At 39.9% G+C, this 9,486-nt stretch overlaps 1 non-coding gene across 1 annotated transcript; it reads left to right on the forward strand.

Annotated features, from left to right (window-relative positions):
* Positions 1–9,123: 9,123 nt before the first annotated feature.
* On the forward strand, positions 9,124–9,230 carry LOC145573548 (small nucleolar RNA R71). Its single transcript, XR_014097537.1, has one exon. It is a non-coding gene; the product is annotated as a small nucleolar RNA R71 (small nucleolar RNA).
* Positions 9,231–9,486: the final 256 nt, after the last annotated feature.

Below are 9,486 nucleotides of genomic sequence, written 5' to 3' on the forward strand. Positions count from 1 at the left end.
GATTAGCCCACTAGGGGCCTCTTCTAGGGTGACATGTGTCACCTTCTTATAGGGCCACATGGCCTGGTAATTTTACCGAAAACACTTTATACGATTAGGGACAAGGAAAGTTGGGAGCCACCAACAAGTTTTTTTAAGGAACTTGTAAACCGTTCACGGATCATATGAACCACGAATAAGGGACAACGATTGAACCGTGAAGGTTACACCTTATTCATAATTGACAGGGTAAAGTCGTATCCCCTAATCAAAAGTAATACCTAAGTCCTCTAACTAAAGTAGATAGGGAAGTAGGGTCGAATCCACAGGGAAACTGGTCTTTCTACTCCTAATTAATTAATATAATCTAAATTATTAAGGTAACCAATTTGTTGTGTTTAATATGAAATTATACTATGAAGATTAAGTTTAGGGAGAAAATTAATAATAAGAAGGTCTAGGGTCACAGGTTCACCAATAATTAATATTACGGGATAAAACATAACAATCAATAATTAACATTGCACAATAACATGATTAACAGGCTCTCGCAATTTATTAACCAACATAGATCTAACAGGCTCTCGCAATTTACTAGATCTAAGTTCCTATTGAAAATAGCCTTTAATATTAAATTAACATCTGCTCGATTCATCAATTCAATATTGCTAAACATTCACAATCAAATTACATCTGCTCGATTCATAATCCAATTGCAAAGAATTAAAACAATTCAATAAGAAATTATCATGCAATATCAATAATCAACAATAATAAATTATCCCTTCATATTAATTATGGATCCCCATAAACCCTAAAAAGAGAACTACTCAGACATAATTAAATCTAAACTAAACAAAGGAATTAAAGGAGACATGATTAAGGGAAGAAAATAAATAACTGAGATTAATTGAAATAGAAATCGTACCCAAAGTTAAAAGGAACAAGAGTTGTAGAGAGAGAAAATAATACTAAGAGTTTAAGAGAAGAGAGAAAGAAAAAAAGTTAGAGAGAGAAAAGAGAGAGTAAGGGAAGGAAGAAAAGAAATCCCCCCTAAATTCGCTTAACAAAAGCGTATTATACTAAGCTAGAAAATCCTAACTTAAAACAAATTAAACGATGCTTAAAACGTCCTCCAGAAACACGCGCCCGATCGGGCGAGGCACCGCCCGATCGGGCGCGCCTTTTTGATCGGGCGAAGGGCTGCTGCGATATAAGTCTTCTTTGCCCGATTGGGCGCGCCTTTTTGATCGGGCGGACCATCGGGCGGATCATCGGGCGGACCATCGGGCGGACACCTTTGGGCCGCTTGGACTCCTCGTTTGGGCTCGTAACTTGGCCCAAACCAAATATCCTCTTTGGGGCTTAAATCATTCGGTCCAAATGTCTCGTCTTCACACAAGTTGAGCCCTTATTCACCGGCTTGATTACTCTAACCGATCTTGGGCTACGAAAGATGGTCGTGCTCCTCCAATGCTCGTAGTTGCTCCATAAAATCCCGGGAAAATGCTCCAAAGGTGCAATTCCCTACAAAACTCAACCAAAACTACGAAAACACTAGAAAACACATATTAGTAATAAAAGTGGCTCTAAAGAGCCAAAAACACTACTAATTATGACCAAGGGACGGGGGTAAAATACTATATAAAATAGACATATCAAACTCCCCCAAGCCAAACCTTTGCTTGTCCCTAAGCAAAGAGCTCCTCAATGAACAAATAAAACATGCCTCACCCCATTAATAAAATCAAGCACAAACGACTCAAGGCAAATCAAGCGAACATGCTTCAAAATTAACCAATCTTATTCATCTAATCACCCTTCCTCCTCAACAATTGTCAAGTAGAGCAAACCACAAGAGCATATAGAATTCAAGACTAGTACTCACACACTCAACTCTCATTTATGTGGCGAGTAAAAGATGTACTCGATCGCTCTCCACCCAACCCCTTTATGTGAACAATGCCCTCCCAAACTCACAACACTCGTGTGTTTAAAAAGACATACACTCAACCTAATAGTCGACTCGGAATATGTCAAATCATAACTTGCATTGATAAACAACACTTTCATATCTACACAACTCTATGCACAAGGTCAAAAGGTCTTTTAAAGCTTGTAATGTAAGGCTAGGGAAAAGGGTAGGATAAATTTGGGAATATGTGAGAGAAAAGCAATGCATAAAGGAGCCATATCCTAATAAACCCATGACCAAAAATAATAGTCATAATCATCTCCAACAAAACTAACTCCAACACAAATCCACCAATTATAATCCAATCAATATAAATCAATCCCAAAACTTACAAAATTCACTCATAAAAATATAATAATAATGAACTAGAGTGAATAAACAAACTTTGAACTCAAGCTCAAATATTTACAATGAAACTCAATTTTTTTCCTTTCTTTTGATTAACCTTCACTTAGATAATTTGAACATGAAACACTTTTTTTTTTCTTTTTGCTCTTTTTTTTTCATTTTTTTTCTCTTTTTTTTTCATTAGAAGTTCACTTTCTTTTTTTCAATTTCTCATTTTTTTTTCCTTGAACTTCTTTTTTTCTTTTTCATCACACTTTTATTTTTCTCAAATATATACACTTTTAAACTCATCAAAACAAAAATATGATCAAGAACAAAATACTTCTCACCCAAATTGTGCAAATAATGTGCACACTACAAACTCCCTCACCTCACTCACTAATAGCTCCCCCAAGCCAAGCTTGGGACTAGTAACCAATGGGGCAAACATGGCTTGTAATGTGGCTAAAAACAATAAAAAGTCAAGGCAACAACAGGGGTAGCAAGAAGGGAACAAATGTATCTAAATAAATCTGAAGGCTACCTAAAGAACAAATGCCTTTGTCCTCCACATGTGCATAATAGTGAGTTATGAAACACTACTCATAGTTGCAAATCAATACTCAAATTCATTGACATACCAGGAACTAATCACACATTCCTAACCAAATCAACTAGTCAAGCACTATATTCACAAGTAGTTAGACAAAATTGACGCATGTTTAGGAATCCAAGCAATTAAACTTCAAATCATGATAAACAAATCCACAATATTCACAATCAAATACCAAGAATCAAAACAATTTTTCTCAAGTATGGGGCACAGGGAAGCATGATTTACAGTTCATTGGTTCGTATTTTTTTTATTTTTTGATTTTTCAATTTTTTTTTGTATTTTTCAAATAAGGAAAGCAAATAAAACTACACTAAAAAGCAAGTAAAAAGAGAGAAAGGAAAGAGAGTTACCAAGCGAAGGATTACCCCCCCAGGCCAAATCAAGCAATGCCCTCATTGACTTGGGAGGGTAACCTACTCCTCGTCCTCATCCATCCTCGAATAGCCACTCCCACCATGGCTAGGTCCCGCCCCTCCATGGCTTGAACCACCACCATAACCCGAACCACCTGCAAAATAGTTAGGGTCCACATTCCCCCCAAGCCCACCAAAAGGAGCATCGGTCCCATATCCATGGACCGACGAATAGTCCACATAGGTACCGTAGGCACTTGGGTCCGTATACCCCCCTTGGGGAGGTTGGAACCAATCGGGAACTAATGATTCGGGAGGAATAGCCCCCCGACGGGCATAATCATCATACATGGGGTACAAACCCCGCCCTAGGTTCCTCTCCACCACCCCAACTCTAGTATCTAGGGATCCTACCCTAGTGTCCAAGTTCCTAACCATACCCTCTATCCTCCCTTGCCCACTCTCTAACCGATCTAATTGGCTCCTAAAAGCCGAGAAGTCATATGGGGCGTTAGGGTCGATGTTGTAGTTGGTTGAGGAAGTGGGAATGTCATGTGAGTAGTGTTGGGGTGGTGGTTGGTGAAAATGTTGTGGTGGAGATGGTTGGTGGAAGTGTTGTTGTGAGGGAGGTGCTTGGTGGTGAGGTTGGGCCTCTCCTAAGTCTCCTAATTCGAAGGTGTAGGAGGGAAGACCCTTCTCAAATTTTGTGATGGCCGAGTTGGGTAAGGTGAAAGCATTGTCCCGTCTACCCGACTCCCTATGGATTACCCACCAAGTGTCACCCCCAATCACGTTAATCCAATTTAACCCTCCCAAGTAGACTCCATCCATAAGGGTTGGGCCGTCTACCTTTCCATCTCCGTCGGGGGTCCAACCTAGGTGTTTGACCGCTATATGGGTAACTAACCCCCCAAAGTAAATCGGGACTCTAGACCTACCCGACTCGGCCGCATTAGCCACCCGTTGGAAGTGTTGGGCCATCCTATGAACTATGTTCAACTTGTCGCTCCTAGAGATCATGTAGGACCCTAGCAATTCTAGTTCATCCCTCCTCACATTCGCGGGTTCATGCCTCCCAAAGATGGTGAGGCCAACAAACCGTTGCCAAAGTTTTGGCACGGGATGTTGAATCCAAGTGCCCTTGGCATGTTGGAGGTTCAAATTTGGGTTCCCCGTTAAAGCATGATAAACAAAGGTGATGTTGTCTTGGGGTGGTTCAATTGGTCTATCCGATTTTAAATCAAACAATTTTCCAAATTCTTTCAAAGACAATCTAATATCATTATTAAACAAACGAAATTGAACATGAGAGATTAAAGCATTCGATTTTATGACATTAAAACTAGAAATGAATTCTAGGGTCAAATAATCATAAGTATCATAATGTAATTGAAACAAACCACTCATGCCAATTCCTTTAAACAATTTTTCAACATATTTATCAATTCCTAGTCTAGATAAAGTAGGGTGATGAATAAAACGGGTAGGAATTACCTGCCTCGCGATGAGGTTAAGCATCCTAGCCCTTTGCTCTTGGGTGGTGATGACCACCCTCTCCCATCCCGGAATTTGGAGTTCCGGGTCGATGCTTGGAGCTTGTTGCCTCGAGCTTTCACCCCGTTGAGTCCTAGACCTCTTTGATGCCATTTTCTTTAAAAAAAATTGTGGTAATTGAAGCTTTCTCTCTCTTAGGGTTTGAGTGAAAATTGAGAGAAAGTGTTGAAAATTTAGTGTAGATTGTAGAGAAAGATGAGAGGAGTTGGAAAATGGAAGAATTTTTGAGTTTGGATGAAGGAATTTGAGAAGATCTAAGATTGAAGTAGTTGTTGAAGGTTTGAAAATGGAGGTTTTAGAGAGAGAAAGTAAGATGAAGAAGATGAAATAAGGAGAAAGTGAGAAAAGAAGGAAGGAGAAAGAAAATATAATGGACGGCCTGGAGGCGCGCCCGATCAACGGCGCCAAATTTTGACAGGCTAAAGTCGTATCACCTAATCAAAAGTAATACCTAAGTCCTCTGGCAAGAGTCACAAGCCTGCACAAAAGTGTTAGCATCTTTAAACATGGTAGGCCAAAAGAAGCCTGACTCGTTAATCTTGGCCACCGTTCTAGAGGGGCCGTGATGTCCACCATAGGGTGAAGTGTGGCAACTAGTAAGGACGCCGTGAACTTCCCATTCGGGAACACACCTGCGAAATAATGCATCTGCACACTCACGAAACAAAAAAGGATCATCCCAAAAATAATGTTTAACATCAGAAAGGAATTTCTTTTTCTGTTGGTAGGACAAGTCAGGAGGTAGAGTACCACCCACCAAATAATTAGCAAAATCTGCATACCAAGGGTGATTCTCTACTACTGCATACAGGTTGTCATCGGGGAACGAATCATCTATAGGAAGAAAATCCTTACCCTCATCATACCTGATACGTGACAAGTGATCTGCCACTACGTTCTCTGCTCCCTTTTTGTCTCTTATCTCAATATTGAAATCTTGGAGCAAAAGAACCCACCGGAGTAGCCTTGGCTTGGATTCCGCCTTAGCTATTAGATATTTCAACGCTGCATGGTCAGTAAAAACAATGACTTTAGAACCAACAAGATATGATCTAAATTTTTCTAAAGCATATATAACAGCAAGAAACTCCTTTTCCGTGGTGGCATAATTGACTTGGGCCTCATCCAAAGTTTTGCTTGCATAATAGATAGCGTGCAAAACTTTATCCTTCCTTTGTCCAAGCACGGCTCCTAGAGCATAGTCACTTGCATCACACATAATCTCGAATGGAAGATTCCAATCGGGAGCACATATGATGGGTGCCGATATCAAAGCCTGCTTAATCCTGTCAAAAGCCTCAAGACACTCGTCAGTAAAAACAAAAGGGGCATCCTTAAGCAGAAGCTGAGTTAGTGGTTTAGCAATTTTAGAAAAATCCTTGATAAAACGGCGATAAAACCCCGCATGACCCAAGAAACTCCTAACTCCCTTAACATTAACTGGGGGAGGTAATTGCTCAATCACTGAAATTTTTGCTCTGTCTACCTGTATGCCCTTATCAGATACAATGTGACCCAAGACTACTCCCTCTGTCACCATAAAGTGACATTTTTCCCAATTTAAGACCAAGTTGCATTCTTCACATCTTTTCAGGATTTTAGCTAGGTTAATTAGACATGCATCAAATGAAGAACCATAAACACTAAAATCATCCATAAAGACTTCCATGATAGACTCTATGAACTCAGAAAAGATACTCATCCTGCAACGTTGAAATGTAGCAGGTGCATTACATAAACCAAAAGGCATTCTACGATATGCAAAAGTGCCATAATGGCATGTAAATGTAGTCTTTTCCTGGTCGTCAGGGTGGATCGGGATTTGGAAAAATCCCGAATACCCATCCAAATAGCAAAAGAACTTATGATTTGCTAACCTCTCAAGCATTTGATCAATAAAGGGGAGAGGGAAGTGGTCCTTTTTAGTGGCGATATTTAATCTACGATAGTCAATGCACATACGCCACCCTGTAACAGTTCTAGTGGGAATTAATTCATTTTTATCATTTTTAACGACAGTCATCCCACCCTTCTTAGGAACCACCTGTACAGGACTTACCCATTTAGAGTCAGAAATAGGATAGATGATACCTGCATCGAGTAACTTCATAACCTCTTTCTTGACTACCTCTTGCATATTAGGATTCAACCTCCTCTGGGGTTGAACGCAGGGCTTGTAATTGTCCTCTAAGTGTATCCTGTGCATACAAAAATCAGGGCTTATACCCTTGAGATCATCAATACTGTACCCTATTGCCCTTTTGTGGGTTCGGAGAACCTCTAAAAGTTGAGAAATTTGTGGGTCATCCAGTGCAATACTAATGATCACAGGGTACAATTCCTGCTCATCAAGGAAAACATATTTTAAATGGGAAGGGAGAGGTTTTAGTTCAGGTTTCTTCACCTCTGCAGGTTGTGATTCCTGAACCAAATTTACTACCTTCACACAATCATTAAGATCAGATTCCTCGGTGGCAATAGCTCTTTCTATATCATCCACCTCCTTGCTCCATACGCTCATGTCACCTGCAGACAAATTTCCACAAAGAATTTCCTCCAAGGGGTCCCTTGCAAGAACCTATGGTAAGCTTTCCTCACAAATATCATCCATTATATCAAGCACATCAATCAAATAACAATTTTCTTCAAGCATTGGACCTTTTAAAACTTTCCCTAAATTAAATGTGATATTATCGTCGCCTACAGAAAGGGTTAGTTTACCATTTTTGACGTCAATAATGGCTCCTGCAGTATGGAGAAAAGGTCTACCTAATATAATGGGAATTTGCGTGTCCTCAGCCATGTCTAGAACAACAAAATCAACGGGGATAAAAAATTTACCGACTCTAACAGGTACATCCTCTAAAATACCTAAGGGGTATTTAACAGAACGGTCTGCCATTTGCAATGTTATATTAGTAACTTTTAAATCTCCCATATTTAATTTAGCACAAACAGACGATGGCATTACACTAACAGAAGCACCTAGATCACATAATGCTTTATCAATGAAGACATTACCAATATGACAGGGGATAGAAAAACTACCGGGATCCTTTAATTTAGGAGGGGATTTATTCTGTAAAAGTGCACTACATTCCTCAGTGAATGCTACGGTTTCTACCTCATTAAAGGCCCTTTTCCTAGTCAGAATGTCTTTCATAAATTTAGCATATGCAGGAACCTGAGTAATAAGTTCTGTGAAAGGAACTGTTACCTGCAAATTTTTAACAACCTCCAAAAACTTACCAAACTGTTTATCCAACTTAGTCTTCAAGTGACTGTTGGGAAAAGGTAGCTTGATAACTGGTGGTGCTTCCCTACTCTTCTCCTGGGGTGCATCCTTCCCTGGGGTTGTACCCTGCAATGAATCATCAAAAATATTAGCATCAGGAATTTTACCCTGCAGCCCTGCAGGGGAAATTGGTATAAAGGAATCAGGATTAGCAATGTCAGATAATTCAGGTTCATCCTCTTTGGGCATTTGGGGCCCATCGTAGTGTGAACCACTCCTTAGGGTGATTGCATTTGCATGATCCGTTGGTTGCATTCCCTGTGCTGGTAAAGCTCCCTGCTGACGGGATTGAAGGGTAGAGGACAATTGGGCAATTTGGGTGTCCATGACTTTATTATGGGCTATAATAGAGTCAATCTGTTGGTCTCTACTCTCCATATATTTTTGCATATTAGTCAGCATTGCCCTAATTTCTGATAAAGCAGGGTCAGAAGATGTAGTGGGGGGTTGTGATGGGGGTTTCTGATTGGCATGAGGATGGTAATATTTCTGCTATGGAGGGGGTGCTTGTTGTGGTTGTTGTGGAGGTGGCGGATTTTGAACATTAGTGCTACGGTAAGATAGGTAGGGATGGTTCCGGTAGCCAGGATTGTAGGAATTGGAGTATGGGTTATTTTGCTTGTAGGTTTGGAAAGCATTAACTTGCTCCATAGAACTCCTGCAATCTTGTTCATAATGACCTACACTGCCACAATTTTCACAAAAAGCATCATTAGCATTATTAGCAACAGCAGAAACATTAGCAACAGAATTGGAATTGTTAGTGGTAAGATTATCTAATTTCTGACAAATAGAAGTAAGCTGGGCTTGTAATAGAGTGACTGAATCAACATGATGCTTGCCCTTGTTAGCAAAACCTCTAGCATTCCCATATTGGGAATTATGGATTGCCATATCTTCAATAACCTGACCTGCATCATCAACATTTAAATTCATAAATCTACCGCTAGCTGCGGAGTCTAAAATTGTCCTAGATGCATTTCCTAATCCGTTGTAAAAAGCTTGAATCAGTTGCCACTTAGCCAAATTGTGGTGAGGACACTCTCTCTACAGATCTTTGAATCTTTCCCAAGCTTCATATAATGCTTCATCTGTTTCCTGGGCAAAGTTCTGGATGGCGCTTCTTAATAAAGCTGTTTTCTCTACAGGGTAATATTTATTATAAAAATTCAATGCAAGAGTCTCCCAGTTAGTAATACCAAGTGCAGCTCTATTCAAACCATTAAACCATAATTTAGCTTTTCCACATAAAGAAAAGGGAAAAAGAATCTCCCTGATTTGATCCTGCGTTACCCCATTCTGCCTAATAGTATTGCAGTATTGACAGAAATCTGCAATGTGAAGATTAGGATCTTCACCCTTCGCTCCACTGAATTGCTTTCTTTCT

This window comes from Chenopodium album, chromosome 12, assembly GCF_948465745.1.
Source record: "Chenopodium album chromosome 12, dcCheAlbu1.1, whole genome shotgun sequence".
In the NCBI taxonomy this organism is placed as follows: domain Eukaryota; kingdom Viridiplantae; phylum Streptophyta; class Magnoliopsida; order Caryophyllales; family Amaranthaceae; genus Chenopodium; species Chenopodium album.